This window comes from Panicum virgatum, chromosome 2K, assembly GCF_016808335.1.
Source record: "Panicum virgatum strain AP13 chromosome 2K, P.virgatum_v5, whole genome shotgun sequence".
Lineage (NCBI taxonomy): Eukaryota > Viridiplantae > Streptophyta > Magnoliopsida > Poales > Poaceae > Panicum > Panicum virgatum.
This window is the reverse complement of record NC_053137.1, coordinates 17,208,918-17,228,345: the sequence shown is the minus strand read 5'-3', so window position 1 is coordinate 17,228,345 and position 19,428 is coordinate 17,208,918. Positions and strand designations below refer to the sequence as shown.

The window sequence follows — 19,428 nt, the reverse complement described above, 5'->3', positions numbered from 1 at the left end:
AAAGGTAGTTGGTAATGTCTTGCTCCCAATCGTCAGATCAATGCAGGTTGCCCCCCCCCCCCCCCGAGCTGGAGAAACTGTTCCTTCAAAATCTTTGAGCATCATATCAGTTTGGATCAGATCTTCGTCGTCAAGCCCAAGCTGAATTTTTTGGCGGGCTAGAAAAACATTTCCAAGGACGGGTTGGGGGTGAACCGCCCCTGGAAATGCATTTGCAAGGTGGGTGAGGAGGTAACCTGCCTCTAGAAATACATTTTCAAGGGCGGGTAACGCACCCACCCCTGCAAACAGCTACTTTTAGCTGCGGAAAGCAGGGGCGGGTGCGGCGTCCACCCCTAAAATTGCCATTTCAACCGCCCTTAAAAACATTTTCTGCAGTAGTGCAGGCCAGATATATGTCCATTTAAAGGTAGGCAGCAAATATAGAAATGTGTTGATTGCTGAGCCTAGTGAAGCCTGGCACAGTTCAGAAAGTCATGATCCGTGAAACTCATTTGCTTCTTAATGGAAAAGGAATTAACATGACAAAATATATAAAGATTTTTTCTACTAAGTGGCTTAGTGACTAAAATGCTGCCATTTAGAGGTAGAGCTTCCCAGTGCTGTTGCTGGTGAAGATAATCTCTCATAATCCAGTCATAATGTCTTGCTAACAAGTGATAAAGTTTCCTTTCTACCTCCCCTTTTCTTCTGTGTTCAGTTATGTATTTGCATGGATGCTATACATTCTTTTCTTCCATGCTTGGCTATAAACTCTGATAGATGATGCATTATTCTTTTTGAACATTGAATGTAATCTTTTTTGTTGTGAGATGGTACGAGTATGCTAAGTTTTAAACAAGCATCCGAATTTGTGATTTAAATTGTACCTTTTAGAACATTACAATGCTTCCACAATTCTATTATAGAATGCTCTCTACATTGATAAAATCATTTTAACATGTAAACATGGTAGCCTTACGTGCGCAAAGGCAGGCACGAGCAAGTCACTAGTTGTCAACATTATTATAGTCAAGTACAGGGTCTTTTATAGTAAATCTACCCCTATCTCCTTTCTAAGACGGAGGCATTGTTTGTTTTCTTGGACTTTTTTAAGTGCCTGTCACATTAAAAGGGATCTTACTATTTTAAAGTATCAAATAAAATGTGTTTATAAAATTTTTTTGACAGCTGAGTGCTAATTCGCGAGACGAATCTAATGAGCCTAATTAATCCATAATTTTGTTACAGTGATGCTACAGTAACCATCCACTAATTATGGATTAATATACGCATTAGATTCGTCTCGCAGTTTAGCCCTATGGTTCTACAGTTAGTTCTATAATTAACTTTTATTTAATACTTTTAAATATTAAGATTCTTTTTTATATGACATAGACTAAAGTTTAGCCTCTGAAACAAAACAACCCCTGAGTTAAGTCGTCTATTCATTGTTTTTACGCTTTTGGCCGGAATCATATATATTTTCTGGATCGATCTGCAGATGACATGGCTTCGACATTGTAATACATTAGGTGAAAAGAACAAAATTGAAATTAATCTATTAAAGATTCAAATAATACCAGTACAGGTGACTGCAGTGAAGTGTGAAATTAGATCAATACAACTGGAGTAAAAAAAACTACTTCCCTTCCCGTGTCTCGAGGCCTGTCGATGTTATGACCTGATTAGCCTAAGTGCTTGCAGTTGCAGACGTGCACTCCCCGGCCCCAGGCTCCCAGGCCATGTCGTCATCACCGCGTCATGCTCCTAGTTCGCCGATCTTACGAAGCGATCATGCGAGTACGCACGGACCAGTGTACGCGCCGAACAACGTGAACAAAATAGATCGCAAGCCTTGCTCCTCGGCGTCTGCGGCTCGGCCTTTTGGCTAGGGGACGGGACACTACGACCGACAGGGTGCGCCTCCGCCCGCCGGCAGGTTGAGTTTGGGCTGGTCAATGATTGTTGGGCCTGATCCGATCCTGCAGAGAAATTAGGAGGGGGGTGTTCCCAGAAAATTGGAGCTTTGTGCGATCCCACGAGCAGCACATCCATGCAGTACGTCCGACCCAAAGAGACACTAAAATATGCTTTGCAACATGGTTGGTTTATTTTAAATTTTTAATTGTTATATTGCCTCCTATTTTTTTTGAGTTTCATGTGATCCAAACAAACTCTCGATCTTTGAAACTTACATCTTTGCATGTACAACCAATTCTCGTTTTCTGATTGTCCTTGACAAGGATGGCTTAATTAATAAATATATCTCAGGTCCTGCAAGTAGCTCATCGCACAACCTATCCCATCTAGGGGTGGTAAAGGGTCCAAAATTTTGAACTAAAAAATCTAAGGACCGGACTTTAAAAAAGCCGGGCTCTAAAAGCAACTCCAGTGGAGTGACTAAAACTCATTTTAGTCACCCACTTTTCAAGTTTAGTCACTCAAAATGTAGTCTATACTCCAGCAGCACCGACTAAATAGACTAAAAAATGGTGGGACTTACTTTTGGTAGCATAAGTAGAGGGTGACCAAATTGAGGGGGTGGGAGAGGAAATTTAGTCACCCCCTCATTTTAGTCACCCAAATAGAGGCCCTACTAGAGATGGAAATTTGAGCAAAATTACTAAAATATGGGTTTAGTCACCCAAATAGAGGCCCTGCTGGAGTTGCTCTAATCTTATGTAATTTTGAACTAAATAATTTAATGGCCTTGTTAGGCTGTGAAGAGTCCACTAGAGCCATGGCCCATTACCACCCTGATTCCCATCTCATCCAATAGAGGTGGTATTTGTTAGCTCTAATTGATAGCATGCATAAATTTGTACACGTTGCTGCTGCAAAAAGAACAAGAAGAAGAAGACTGAACTAACAAATTAAAGTTAGTTTGTTGTACCACTTGCATCCCTAACAGCTCGCGACAATCTAGCCCACCTCCATTCCTCTGTCCCTTCGTTCCAATTCATCTCTCTAGTTTCTCAATCTCAACAACATGGACAGTCGGAAGTTGATCCCGAGCGGCTAGGGTAGCATGTAGCCTACCCTCTACCAGGGCGGCAGCGGCCAGGCTGCAGGTGGCCAGGCGCCCAGCAGGAGGTGGTGAGCATCTTTTGGAAGCCTCATTCAAACAATAAGATGGAGGATTCCTCATCTACGTTCATCGGATGGTGCAACGAGAATGCTCGTAAAACCTGCCCACCAGTGACTGGGAACTCCCCGATACCTCCAATTCCTATAGCTAGTTGATTCCTGCGGATATGCGGTGCAGCGTGCAGTGCGCAACGACGAAGCAAGCAAGTCTCTAGCCGCAGCATGTGAACTGCACTCTATATGCTCACAAGTGAATGGGAGCGCGGAGTGGCACAAGGTTTTGAAGAAACAGACTCCACGTCGGGACCCTTTTTATCTGTATTTCTGGGCATTATTGCAGCACACAGACTAGATCAGGATGGGATGGTTGGTTGAGGCCACATGATGAATCCTTATTGCGCTGCACCTGTTAAATAAACAGGATCGGAAACGATTTATTTCATCATAAATAACTAGTATAATTACCTTAGGAACAAAATATGACTATCACTACCAGAAAACGGAAATTTCATGACGGTGAAGTATTTTCGTGGGAGGTATTAAGGAACCGTCATGAAATTTTTTATTTTCGTGAAGGTGCGTCAAAACCCTCCATGAGGTGTTCCATACACCGTCATGAAAATGTACTATTTTCGTGAAGGTGTGCCATATACCGTCACGAGAGTGTACTATTTTCGTGATCTTATCGTGTAGAATCTCACAAAAATAAGCTATCCACCTTAACTGATTGAGATGAGGTGATGAGGAACATAGAAATGGTTGGTCTTTCTCTTTTTAATCTAGAACTAAAAGTTGTATATAGTATTTCTCTATCATAGAGAATCCAAATTTGATGATTCTTTTTTTAAAAGTTTTATAAAATCAAGCACTTTCATTCAATAGATTTTGTTTGTATAGAATTATTATTCCCCAAAAATTTTTATGTATTCTTTTTTCTTCTAACTAATTAGAAAATAGAAAAACATTTGTAGAAGATAAATGTATTCTTTATGTATTCTTTTTTTATGTATTCGAATTATTCGTAGAAGATAAATGTATTTTTGATCTATCTCCAAGATATGAGATGTAATGGAACATATTAGTCTAAATTTAATTTTTACAGAATTTTTCAAATCTTATTGAAGGTTCACGTAGTTAAACTTGAAATTACTTTTGATAAGGACACAAAGTCACTTAAATGATGGAAAATATCAGATCTGCTCAATAATTACTGAAACTCTTACGTAACAACGTACATATTGTGTATTACAGGTAAAAAATTATATTGGTATGTATAATACTATTATTTTATGTGTTACTTCATAATAGTGCAATAAATAAAAGAAGAAAAAAAGAAAAATATTGACTAAACAAAGCTCATTTCAGCCTTAAAGGGCCCAACTAATTCTGACCGTCCATTTCCGATCCGATGGTTTCGATCGCGCCAGAATGTTGAAATTTCATGACGGTGATGTATTTTCGTGGGAGGCACTAAGAAACTACATGAAATTTTTTTATTTTCGTGAAGGTGTTCCATGCACCGCCACGAAAACTAACTGATTTCGTGATGTTATTGTGTAAACCCTCATGAAAATAAAGCTATTCCCCTCAAAAAAAAAGTTTGAGCGCCAAAACTATTTTCGTGCATGCGATTTTTCGGTCGACGCGCTCTTTATTTTCACATACGCGCGCTCACCCAGCGGCGAGGGCCCATTGTCATCCATGGTAAAAACCCTAACTTTACCCATGGCAATCCCACCTCTCCCAGAAGCCACGGCCACAACCCAAGTCCTCAACCCAGAAACCGCTCGGCCCCCTCCTCGCCCCCGTCCGCTCGCCCCCCACCCGCCCTCCTGCTCGCGGAAGCGTGAGACCGCCGCCGCTCCACGCTCGCGCCCCTCCCCCCCCCCCCTCTGAATCTCGTGCTCGCGCCACCGCTACTGCTGGTGCTCGCCCACTGCCTCCCGTCGAGCAGGGCTGCCATCGCCAAGGTCCTCCCCCCTCTCGGGCAGCCTCTTCGCCAAGGCCGCTACCAGCTGCGCCGTCCGTCTTCGCGCTGGCGGCCGGAGGCCTCGCAGCACGACGGGACCGGCAGAGGCGCCCTCCTCTATCTCTTCACACCACTGGTTTAGATCCCCTTTTCTCTTGCTTGTTTTTTTCTGATTCATTCATGGGCGATGCAACTTGAGGTCAAGAGAAGGATGGGATGAGGAAATAAGAAGTTATAGTAATCTTTTTCTTCTTTGCTCATGAAGGTTCCCCGATATGGTTACAAATTATTAGCTAATTTGGCAACTGCAGCTTCGTTATTATTCTATTGTTCCAAAGGGTCAGTATTGACCATCTTTCTTTGTTTTTGAAACGGATATGCATGAGTTGCGGCTTATCCACACTGATCTGAAGTCAGAAAACATACTTCTTGTTTCTTCTGAGTATATAAAAGTTCCAAGTTCAAAGTACTTGTTCTCACCCATTTTTAGTGATCATATGCTATTTCATCAATAGGCTTACTGTATTAGCAGTTTTCTTGAATGATTGCTTGGGGTTGTACAGAAGAGTTCCCAAGATGAGATGCTATGTTCTGTTACACTTCACATTTAACACTGTTTTCTCCTTCTATCAATCCCTCTAGCCTTTTGTAGTACTTTTTCCAAGTTTTTAACCTTTGCTAAATAGTAAATACTAAACCTACATATATTGTGCAGCAATATAGAACAGAAATGTAATGTTTTGGGAAATAAGAGTGAGGTTCTGCCTTTTCTTCTTTCTTTTGTGAAACTTTTTATTTGTTTTATATCCAGAAAAGCCGGCAGAGCATGATATGCTATGTTATTTTTCTTCCTTATCAGGTTGATGAACTCTACTCACTTGACCTGGATCTGCTCAGTGATCTACAGTATGTTATCCTACATCAAGCAGCATTACCGTGAATATTTGCTGCTGCTTCTTTTTTTCCCCTTCTAATTAAAGCATTGAGTATAGTAGCTTTCTCTGAATTCTTATGTAATTATGCTTGGAGTTAAAAAGAACTTCACTAGGAATCATATAAATATGTTAGTTTGGATTCTAACCATTGTATTTGATTGCAGATTCTTTCGATGAACCTGTGGATTGGCTTGCTTCCTTCTGGTGTGAGATTGCGACTTAGGAAATAGGACATTCTCCTAGGATATAATAATCTAATATTCTTTTGGGCTCTTTTGTTCAGAATGAATTGATCTAACTACTTCTGGTTGAACTTAGTTGATCCTAATGTTGTGCTATTCTAGTTGCTAATGTAAAAATGGCATTGTGGCCTTTATTAGGCACGTGTGGCTTGTATGCCCTAGTAATGTAGAAGCACTATCTATATGGACCTATGCTGGAGGGTTATGTATTCTGGAATAACAATTGGATCATACATATATATTGTACGAGATATTGATCATTTATCTTTCCCTACAAATTATATTATTGTGTGATGTTTAATTTATTGAAAAAATGTTTCCTGTTGGATCTATATGAATTTTCGTGGCAGTTTAACCACTCACGAAAATGAAGGGTTTCCTGGTGGTATCATGTTTTCGTGGCGACGCAACACTCACGAAATTGAAGTATTTTGTGACAGTGTATATATTTTCATGGCGGTTATGAACTCTCGTGAAAATATTTTCGTGGCGGTTAAGAACTCTCATGAAAATATTTTGGAAACCTAATGACGGCTCATTTTCGTGGCGGTGAGTCCCCGTCACGAATTATTTTCGTGAGGGTTTACTCCCACGAAAACTCTATTTTCGTGGCGTTGTATTCGTGAGGGTTATTGCGTGACGGGTGGCCGTCACGAAATAATTCTGTGACGGGATTCATAGTTTTCGTGATGGTTTTTCACTCTCACGAAAAATGCTAGGACCAGGAGCAAAGGTATACAGAATGGATATTTCTCTACAATTAAGCAATATACATAGTAGCAGTTGGATCCACTTTTCTCCACATAAGTGTTCCTCAAGTTCAGGTAATAAAGGAAGTAGGATCTGTGCAGCACACAACAAAATTGAATCAGCAGAGCTTGATCCAATCACCATGAGTCCTCGTATTGCTACTTGGCCTACTGGACTCAGATCTTTCCATTATACAATCCCTTCATTTCTATGTAAATTCTTCTTCTATACCCGGCGCGTCTTACTACACGGTGAACAAGAATATTCATATTTGAGAGTGAAATTCACCAGTGATTCTTTAACTTATCCATATTCTCATCTATACCCATGAACTTCCAAAATGAACGTCTTGTCTGCAAACTTGCTAATAACCATGGTCCAAACCATCCAAATTATGTGCAGATTCACATACATGGCATGCTCAAACTATTGGGTAGCTTTCTAATTCAAGAGTTCAAGCTGTGTTTTCTGGTCTGCAGTTTGCATTGACCTCCTCCAAATTAATGTGTCATGCGAGCGATTTAGCCGGGGAACAGCGCGGTCAAGCTAAGAAGTATTAGGGCTATGACGATTTCATCTGTAAGTAGGGAAGAACTTAATTATTTTTGCAACAAAAAGTATGTATCTGCTATTGCCTGCGCCATCATTATTTGGCTGTAATACTTGCTATTTATTTAGAGTGCTACACTCTTCAATGCAATGTTCTAATTCAATATACTGGCTATAATTTCACCATCGCTAGTCCCGGGTCCAATATTTACTGGGACAAATGTAAAGGATCAAAGGCTATTTCTGTAGTAGTGGTGCGTGGTCTGCTACTTTGTAGTTTACTGGAGATTAGTGTGATCAAACACATTTTTTCGGTGGTGGTTCATCACCGAAGAAATGACTACTGAACTAGTACCATCGTGCTACAAAAAACAGCCTGTTCGGTTGCATGGTAGATGAGTAGTTAGATTATACTGTGACTTATGAATCAGTTGGAATTAATGTCAAGATAATGCAGACATGGATTACCCAGCGGACAAGGTTCATTCAAGTAGACAAAAGCATTGGGAGGTATGAGATACCTATCACCCAAGCGCTGTAAAAATGTTCCTGACTGTAAGCAGACCAGCTAATTATCTAATAAATTGGTCATGCCATTTGGCCAATAGCGCCGCAGGCACGTACCAGCAGCAAGTCACCAGGTGCCGAGCAGGTCCTGGCGAGCTTGCCGAAAAGCTCCTCTTGGAAGCCTCACGCGTTCGCGGCACGGCAGACTCCATACCCGGACGGCCGAGCATCTAGTGTGAAACGGCCCACGAGCTTGATGACAAAGGATTCCTCATCTACGTTCATCAGTTGGTGCGACGAGAATGCATGTCGTTGGTTGGAAACTTGCTGATACCCTCCGTTCCTAGCTAGTTTTGATTCCTATCACTTGCAAGGCAGGGTTTGCGGACATGCGGTGTGGTGCGCAGCAACAAATTAAAGCAGCTAGGCTAGACATGATACCTAGCTGCAACATATCAGATATATACTATATGGTCACAACTCACAAGCAAGTGGATGGGAGCGAGCGGCACAAGGTTCCTGTTTGTGTTTATGGGTATGGCAGAACACAAAGAATTGAATGGGATGGTTGGTTTAGGCCACATGTATTCTTATTGCGCTGCACATGTGTTAAACGGAGAGGAAAATAGTTTATTTAAGCATAAATGACTAGTACCGTCGCCTTAGGAACCATGATTCCCGATGCTGTAAACACTACTAGAAAACAAGCAATCCGTCCACACCTTTAATTCATACTGGTATATTTGGGATGGGTGAAAGTCTATGGAGACCTTTGTTACCGGTTGGTGTACTAAAATGTCCACATTAGTATCGATTGGTGTTACCATTTGAAACAATGTCTCTACCTACATTAATACTAGTTGGTAAAATCACCTGGTACTAATATATAATCTTTAGTACTGGTTGGTATCTTTACCACCTGGTATTAAAATGTCCTCCACAGGTTAGTTCAAAAGGAAAGCATCTCTGAGCCTGATTGGTTTGGTGCCAAAATTTTGGCACTCATTTGGTTAGAATCCAAAAAAGTAGTCCACCTCACAAAGTAGTCGTCAAGAATTTGACAAAAAAAAGTCTTGCCAATGTTTTGGCCTGCTCTAGATTTGGCAAGACAAATTTTAGCACCAAACCAATCAGGCTCTCTCTTCCAATTACAACTGTGTAGGCATGAGGCTAGAGGTCCCGAGTTCAAATCTCATCCATTGCACATGCGTGTATATCACGCAAAAAAAAATCACTGGTTCCTAAATTTGAAATATTTTTTTGAAGTTTTTTGACATGCATGTCATGCTTTAGTACCGGTTGGTGTTACCACACCCGGTACTAAAGAGACTTTTGGTACCGGGTCATGTACCCGGTACTGATGACTGAGATTTTTAGTCTCGGTTACTATGTACTGTGACGGATGTCCGGTATTAACAGGACTTATGACCCCATACTAATAGTCTTTTTTTTTCTAGTAGTGAAATGATAGGACCAGGTGCAACACATTATGCAGAATGGCTATATATTTCTCTTACAATGAAGAAATACCTAGTAGCAGTTGGATCCAGTATTTTGTTTGCTCGTGTGTGTGTGTGTGTGTGTGTGTGTGTGTGTGTGTGTGTGTGTGTGTGTGTGTGTGTGTGTGTGTGTGTGTGTGTGTGTGTGTGGTTGGGGGGTGAGGGGTCTGTGCAGCACACAGCAAAATTGAAATCAACAGAACTCAATCCAATCAATATCTGTCTATAATGGTAATGTCCTTCTATCTCTACTCATGTGAATTATGATGATTCTGTTCTTTCAAAATCATTTATTTATTGAATGGATACTTTATTAATAACTGTTATCAGTCAAATCCGGTGGATATCCTAATGCATATCCAAATTCAAACTACTCAATTTGAATGCACATTCAAGGACATCCAAATCCATATTCGTATTCCAGTTAAACTAAGAAAACCTAGTAATGTCCGAATCCGTATCCAACCATATATATTCAATCCGCTTCCATCCCTGGACCATCCCACCTGGGCGCAAGGAAGTAAGCGGTATATATTTACCAAATTAGTAGAAATCGTAATTTCGATCCCAAAAGGAAGCATGAAAATCATGTGAATTTTTGTATCACTTGGTGATATTATTTCTAGATAGATCCATGTTATTGTTGGTTTGTTTTGGATGCATACATAGATGTGGTGATAGATATTTTTATGTGTTCTCAGCTAGAACGAAGTGGTGGTTAGGCCTAGGATGCTAGAATTGGATGTTATGCTTGGGATACTTGACGGCACCAGCGACCCAAATCCATACACGCATGTACACTATGGATCGGCCTGAGAGCTTCATGACGATAGATAGCATAGATGATGAGACATTCTAGTTATCAGAAATTTGCTGATACCTCCCATCCCTAGCTAGTTGGTTCCCACATACATGTAAGTTGCATAGGCAGGGTTGCTGACCTGACCAGATCTGCGGTGGGTAGACCGAGACAATGCAAGCTAGCCTATTAGCTGCAGTATTTGGCAAACTCTTACTATGGTCTTACAGAGTGGATGGGAATGGCAAGAAGTATTACTGAAGCAAAAAAAAAACGTCCCTTTTATTTGTGGACATGGTTGTCGATGCCATGTGAATCCATATTGCATAGCGATGTTTTTTCACTTTGGCCTTTTCAAAAAATAATGTTTACAAACGGACCCCAGTGAAACTTTTTCTAAGAATAATAATGGACCTTTTACCTCGGCGTGCTGCTCCTCAACATTGAGCCATTATATTGAGATACTCGGCAAGCTCCGATGCAACGCCGACCCCTCCAATGCCAGCATGGTGTTCAGGAGTAATGTGGAAAAAAAACACTTGCATTATTGCACACGTTAAATAAAGAGAAAACGATTTATTTATTTCATCATAAACAACTAGCATCTTCTTTTCCCTAGGAAGAATGATACACGATGTCTTTTCTCTATGATGAAGCAATATTTTATTTGCAGCGTTAGTTGAAAATTAGACAATTTTAGTATTAAATTTCTAATATAAATTATAAATAGGATAAGCCCTAGCATGCAATTTTTCTTAGATACACTGTTCTTGATGGGGTAAAGGAAGTATGATCTGTACGACACATGGCAAAACTCAATCAACAGAGCTCGATCCAGGTTTGAGCAACACAATAATAGGTCATTGCAATTCTTACCATTTCACATGCCACATTCAACCTTCTTGAGTAGCCCAATGCAAATACCACACAAAGAACTGTCAGGTACCTACTTGGGCTATACTATGGGCTTTCTCATTATGGGCTCAACTCAAGCTGGCCCATGACAGAAATGACTATATATATATATTAGCAGCGCACGTAATGGAAGCCATCGAGGATTATTCAGAAATCAGTTATCTTCTTCTTCCTTCCTCTGGATACCGTATCTTCGGGTACTTGACAGTAGTGTAAACTTGCTGGATACCGTAAGTGAAGATGAAGTACTCACAAGCACGCTCATAAGCATGCCATGGTGGAAGCATGCTTAGGAACCTATTACGAGGTTCTGCTGGTATAATGTCCCACAAATTCTCCATCTGTGGAATATATTAGCACAACAAAATGTATAAACGATTTGCTGGCTCAGTCTCTCGAAGGTGCTCATGTGAGTAGTGTTGTGTGCGTGTATTTATAGGGATGAGTGTGCGTGCGTGTTTGTGAGCATCTGCGTCTATACTGTGTTTATCAAAAAAAAATGTATAAATGGGGAACATATCAAACAGAAAACCTAAACAGTTTGGTTGAAATTCATTTACAGGGTGCTTGAATATTTATGTTTATAGGAAATCCAGGAAAAACATAACACTAAGCACTGCTAGAAAATCTCTCATTAGTACCGGTCGGGAACCCCCGGTTTGTACCGGTTTCCCGACGGGTACCGCTCCTCCGGTACTAAGTGCACGCGCACTTAGTACCAGTCAGCTGGCCCGGTACTAAACGGCCCGTTTAGTGCCGGTTGGTAACACCAACCGGTACTAAACTACTGGCCACGCCAGCAGCTAGGCCGAGTAGTTTAGTACCGGTTGGTGTTACCAACCGGTACTAAACGATTTTTTTTTCTTTTTGATGTTTTATATTTGTTCTCTTTTCCTTTCAATTTCAATTAATTAGTATTAGTAGTCGTACTCGCAGCGGTTTGTGTATTCGTACTCGTACTCGTATCTAGAATTCGTATTTGTATATGGAGCAAAGCAAATAAAAAAAATTATATACATACATGGATAAAAGAAATGTTAGAAAATATATACATACATGGATAAAAGACAATAATATTTACAAGTATGAATTCTCATAAGTTTTTTCCGACAAATTCTTCAATAATTCTAACCATCTGCATCGTCATCAGCACCGGCATCCTTCTTGCGGCGTTTGTTGAGTTTATCAGCTCGAGCCACACTTATCCTTGGATCGGAATGAAATTCACCTTTTGGATTTATCACCTCATCCAACAGGAATCTACAGAGTGCTTCTTGAATTGCCCTGATTCTTTCCGGTTCGATGAGGTTCTCTTTCAGTCTCCAAATCTGTCGACAACAAATAAACACCAATAGTTTAATTTAGTACCTGCATGGAATTAGATACAAGAAATTGTTACTAATGTTATACGTACTTCGAAGTTTTCTTGTGTCACCCTCTTGGTATCTCTGCAAAAAAAGTGCATGTGCTCACATATGTAGTATCCGCAGAGGTTGGTTCCTTGTTTCTGTCTCAAACACTATATACATATATACATGTTATGAAATATTCATGTTGTTTGAATAAATGAAAGTAGATGTGCGATATTTGTACCGGCTTGTTATAGTTGAATTCAAGCTCAGTCGGTGTTGACGCGACTCCTAATTGTGTTTTGAGGAACCGAGACCATGCCCTTTGCATGATGTCTACGAGATTTTGATATAATTCTGGGTCCCACACAGTAACTCGGGACCGATCGATTTCGATCACAAGTAGGATCCAGTGGAAACTGTTGATACATACATATGGATACAAGAAATGTTAGATATATACACTTATTGGCTAGTTGAAGTGACTCAAAAAGTGAAAGGACTCACTTGAAGTTGTACGGCAACAGAATGAATGTGCGATCGTGGTGCCCTTCCAAGGACATGACTAAATTATTCTCGGTCCGATTAGGATATTGGCGTACACACTCCTCATGTATAACATTCGGATCTATGAAGCCAACGTTGTAAATCCCGCTCTTCTGGCATTCTTGCATTTTCATCCTGCACGATTACAAATAAAAGCAGGGAATGAGAAATCTAAACGACTTTGTAGAGCTAGGTATACAATTGACAGAAAACACTTACATAGACTACACTGACGAGGGACTTGTCTTGGGCGTCTTGATGGAATAGAAACCAAAAATGGTCAAAATCAATCCAAATGTCATCCATTCCCCGATAGAAATGTGTATATTTAATTCGAGCAGCTAGCATTATATACCCCTCTGCACATGCTTTCAAGTACCACTGATGTAACTCACGCATTCTTGTTGGTAGGGTGTCAATCAACTCTGGCCACATCAGAGGTTCCCCCAGTACAAATGGCTTTCTTCCTGCCCCTTGGTGAACCGGGATTTTTTCCTGACCTAGAAGCTGAGCTTTTGTGAGGTTCGTTTCCTTGACAAACTCAGCAGTAGCTTCATCCTCTTTTGAAAGCACTACTAGAGGGGGGTACGCTTTGTTTGGGTTGTTCGCCGAGCTGGGGGACTTGGTTGTACCTCCGATTACTCTTCTTCTCCCATGATTTTGTAATCGAGCGGTCGTAGTCCAACATCAGTGGAGACTTTGGTTGGCACATCATGGATAGATAGAATTTCTTCGCTGCCGGATCCACTGGTTCCTTTGGCGGAGGCTTCTTTGGCTTCAACTGCTTGCGCACGTCTTCTTGCACCCAAGCATCCAATTCCTCTGGAGTCATTTCGTAACCTGACTTCTCTGGCGCGGGCTTCTCTTTCTTCTTTCGTTCTTGGGTCTTCTTATATCTTGGAGGTGGCGGTGGTGGCACCCAAGCAGATTTCTTCTTCTTTGCGGGGCGAGGAGATGACGGAGGCGGACTAACACTAGGCTCCCCGGAAGCGGCCGGTGACGGCGATGGACTAACGCTGGGGTCCTGGGCTGCGGGCGGTGACGGTGGATCCACACTGGGCCTCGGAGACCCTTGAGCAGCTGGCGGTGACCTCGGAGACAGGCTAGGATCCCTTCCTGCAATTTTTATGTATTGTTTTTTCCAACAGATCCAAGTGTGGAGGTCCTGTCCTAGTTCCTCTTCTCCATCGCCTCCAGGGATCTCGAGGTCGAGGTCTTCCCATCCTTTCTCGACACGGTCAACCATGACTCTAGCTTATCCTTCTAGAATCATCATGCCATGGATTGTCCCACCTTGAACAGGGACTTCAGCAACCCCATGAGCGACTACTTTCAATTTTTTCCTTAGCAGAAATAGAAGCTCACAGGGGGTCCTCACGGCGATGTCGTCCATGGGGTAATGTTCCGCAACCATTTCCTCTCGATCTGCAGCTAGGTGTTCCGTTGAAGCGACGCTGCTACGACGCTGCGAGCCGACGGGGCTAGTCTCCAGCTGAGCCGTTGATCTGGTTTCCGGTGGCTGCTATTGGCTAGCTGTAAGTGCACCTTCGATCGAAGCAACCTATTCTTCTAGGGCACGCACCTTCTCTACTACTTCAGCCTTTCTTCTCTGTCGGCTTCGATACGTCTCTATGTCGCCACTGAAGCCATGCTTCCATGGAACTACGCCCATGCCTCGCACACGTCCTATGTGTTCCGGTGTGCCAAGAGCGTACGTCAGCGCATCTTTCTCTCTGTCTGACTTGAAGCTGCCTTCGGACACGACCTTTAGTGCCACATCGAGCCTGTCAGCCGCTTCTCTTATGGCATCGCTAGTGACGAACGACCCATCTTCCATATTCAATGAGCCTCCATGAGCGTAGAAGTAATGTTTTGCTCGCAACGGCCAGTTGAAAGTAGCCGGTATGATTCCTCTAGCAACGAGATCATCTTCCATCTTCTGCCATTTCGGAATTGCCAACGCATATCCTCCTTGCCCAAGATGATGGAAGTGCTTCTTTTTGCTCGCATTCTCCTTGGCTTGGGCTGTCTTCTTCTCGCTATCCTCGGACGACTTGTACTGCACGAATGCCTCCCAATAAGGATGTTGATTCTTGAAGTTTTTCTCGAAGTCCGGCGTGAGTCCTTTTTTAACATAATCTTTGTTCAAATTTTTTTTGAACGTCTGAAAAGCAATAGCCATCTTCTTCATGACCCAATTCTTAAACAGCTGTTCTTTGTCCTCCGGAAAGGTGAAGTGCCGTTTGACATCTGCCCATAACATTTCTTTCTCGGTCTCGGGAATGACGTCAGCATCGATATCTGTGGCTTTACTTTTTTTCCATAGCTTGAAGCTAGTGGGAATGTGGTCCCTGACATAACATCCACATTGATTCACCACCGTCGTCTTCACACCCTTCGGAGACTTTGGTTCACCGTCAGAATGCAATGAAGTGATAATAGTGGGCCCCTCCATGATTTTCTTCGACCCTCGTTTCCGTTTTGGTTTCTTAGTCGATCCAGATGCCTAAAAAATATGTATTTAGTACGCATTGTACTTACATACAGAATTAATGCGTATGTATATATATATAAGCACGAATTGTATATACCTCTGCGCTATCATCTTGCACAGTCGTTTGTTCTATCTGGTTATCATCGCCATCGCCAGTATTGTTAAGGTATTGGCTGCCATCGTCCACGGCAGCATCCTCTTCGTTGTGGTGCGTGCCCGTACCAATTATGTCCGCAAGAAAGGCCTCGGCGTCATCACGGCGAAATGGTTCCATTTTGTTTCCTATGTGAATCACATATGTTTGATATGCAATTTTGTACTAATTAATAATGTATAAAAAAATTACAAGTGCACCTTCGATAAAGCCGCACAACGCATACATGGACAAAATTATTAAAATTTACAGCATATACATCTTATATACAATGTGCCCTGGAATTTTATAAAATGTGCCCTGAATTTTCTAAGATTTTCTACTAATTACAACTGTTTATAGTATAGCAAACTAAAATTTACAAAGAAAATTAGAAGTTCAATAGATAAAGCTGTACAAGACAAAATTTACATCATATACATTTCATAACATACACAATTCAAAAATACCAAATAAAACAATAAATGTGAAGCTCGTAAAGACATGAAGTTTTCTACAATATATAATATTTTTGTACAATATCCATAATTACTACAAGATATAAAGACATACTTCTGTATAATATACCTAAACAATGATTTTCCATACATTTTCCTTAATTTCTCATAATTTCTCTACATTTTCCATAATTTTACATACATTTTTCATAATTTTACATACATTTTCCATAATTTATCTACATTTTCCATAATTTTTCATAATTCCTCTATATTTTCCATAATTTTCCATACATTTTCTACAAATTTCAACAAATTTACTACATTTTGAACAAATATCTATAATTTTCTACAAATTTCTACAATTTTCACTAGTGCGTATCAATTCCTAACATTTTCCTACTATTTTCATTATTTCTACGTATATATCTACCAATTTCTTACAAATTTTCAACAAATTTCAACAAATTTACTATAATTTGAAAAAATATCTATAATTTCTACAAATTTTCTAAAATTTCTACAATTTTTCTTCAATTTTTTACAAAATAGAATACTGCTTTAAACTAATTAAAAAAATGGCTGACGTCAGCACATAGTCGTGCTGACGTCAGCCTGAGGCCTCACGTCGGGGAGGCGCGAGGCGGCGGCGCCGGTTCGGTGCGGCGGCGGGGACGAGGCAAGGCGGAGGGAAGCGCGGGCGGAGGAGGCTGCTCGGCGCCGGAGGAGGCACGGGCGGCGGCGCGGCGGAGGCACAAGTGGCGGCGCAGCGCGGAGGAGGCCGGCGCCGGAGGGGACGACGCGACGAAAGGCGGCGGCGGCGCGCGCACGAGGGCTCCGGAGAGGGCGGCGCGGGGCCGACGCGAGCAGTGCAGTGCGGTGCGGAGGACCTCAAGCGCCACGCGGGGGGCCGGACGGCGGTGGCGGCGACGGCGACGAGCGGCGGCGGTTTGGTCTCTCGCGTCGACGTGGGGTGGGGGGATGGCGACGAACGCCAAGTCCCCCGGTTATATAGAAGAGGCAGTTTAGTACCGGGCCATGGCTGCGCCCGGTACTAAACTGTCTAATGCGACGTTTAGTACCAGGCCGTGGCACCAGCCGGTACTAAACGTCCCCAACAGGTGGGAAAATTTTGGGCGGCAGTTTAGTACCAGCAACAACCATGGCCGGGTACTAAACTCTCAAAATGATTCTGTCTTTTTCACTTTTGTAATTGTTTTGTAATTATTTTGTAATTCTTCATAATATGTTTTATGTGCAATAAAATTTAATAAACGATTAAAAAATAGATATATGTACTATTTTCACCATGCAAAATTATATTATTATTTAATCCTAATAGTATTAGTCTTTGCACTAAATTCAAAGTATTGACACTAAATTTCAAATTTCAATTCATTTAAATATGTTTTATGTGTAATAAATTCAATAAATGATTAAAAATTTAATACCGGTCAAGGACATCGCCCGGTACTAACCTGCCCCATCTAGCGGGAAAATTTTCATGTAGCTCTTTAGTACCGGGCTAAGATTCAGTCCGGTACTAAACAGCTAATTAGATAGCTTTTCTGTTTTCTTTTTGAGTGTTTTACATATTGTTTATTCATAATAAATTAATTATAAATACAAATATATGTTGTTTTCACCATGCAAAATTATATTTCTTTATTATAGGTCACTATGTTGGATATATTTAATGTGTATGCACTTAATTTATCATATTGAGTCCAATTTTTTTTATATTTGTTTCAATTGTGTTTTCTGTGCAAACTATTATATAAATGCATAAAAAATTTAAATCTCAGTTATTTCATATATGTTAAATAAACAGTTAATTAAATAGATTTTCTGTTTTTTTGGGTGTTTTATCATATATGTGCATGCACTTAATTAAATAGATTTTCTGTTTTAATTATGTTTATCACATTCAGTATGCACTTAATTAATTTATCATATTGAGTCTAAATTTTTTTATATCTGTTTTAATTTCTGTGCAAACTATTATATAAAAGCATAAAAATTAAAATATAAGTTATTTCATACACCATATATTGCATCAATCACTTGGTTACATGAACATGAAAGTATAACATAATGATTACACATCATTGTTTAATGGAACGTTGACAACCTTTCTTTTTACGAATGTCCCTTGATCATGATCGAGACGTAAGTAAGGAGCGTCCTCTTTGGACAACAGGATGCTAGGGTCAACATCGACAGAGAATGGATGACGGTCGTAAAACTGATTAAAGTCTTCTGACTTGTCCGAAATGTCTTCAACTCCAACAATTTTTCTTTTTTCTGGAAGAACTATGTGGCGTTTTGGCTCGTCGTCGGACTTGCCTTGATTTTTCTTAAGTTTGCTTGCCATGTCCATCACATAGAAAACCTGCGTCACATTCTTGGTGAGGACGAATGGTTCGTCTTTATATCCAATCTTTTTGTAGTCCACTATTGTCATTCCATACCGGTCTATCGTTACACCGCCACCTGCTCGGTTCACCCATTGGCATCGAAACAAAGGAATCTTCAAGGGGCCATAGTCAAGCTCCCATATTTCTTCTATGACACCAAAGTAGCTGTCCTTATTTCCATCATGGTCTATTGCATCAATACACACACCACTATTTTGGTTCATGCTCTTTTCATCTTGGGCTCTTGTGTAAAATGTATATCCATTGATCTCGTATCCTTGGTATTGCATGATTGTGGCCGATGGTCCCTTAGCAAGTCATTGTAGTTGTACATCAATCGTGCTGTCACCTATGAGTTTTCTTCTCAGCCAAACCGCAAAGCTATCTATGTGATGATGTGTAATCCATGCCTCAGACTTCCCTATGTTTTCATATCGGACAATATTGATGTGCTCATCCATATATAGGGCCACGAGGGATGAATTCTGTAGAACGGTGAAATTTGCTTTGCGGATTTCACTTTCAGGGATGTGCATATTAGATTTCTTACCTAGTGTGCCCTTTCCTTCCAATCGCCCATCATAGCGTGACATGGGGACCCCAATCGGACTAAGTTCATCAATGAAATCAACACAAAACTCAATGACCTCCTATGTTCCATAGCCCTTGGCGATACATCCTTCTGGCCGAGAATGATTCTGAACGTACTTCTTTAAGACTGCCATGTATCTCTCGAAAGGGAACATATTGTGTAGGAATACAGGGCCTAAAATATTTATCTCTTTCACAATATGAAC

General features: G+C 41.0%; 1 long non-coding RNA gene across 1 annotated transcript; it reads left to right on the top strand.

Moving 5' to 3' along the window:
- The first annotated feature begins 4,945 nt into the window (after window positions 1-4,945).
- On the top strand, window positions 4,946-6,477 carry LOC120669598. The gene is made up of 2 exons (XR_005672712.1): window positions 4,946-5,944; window positions 6,138-6,477. It is a non-coding gene; the product is annotated as an uncharacterized LOC120669598 (long non-coding RNA).
- Window positions 6,478-19,428: the final 12,951 nt, after the last annotated feature.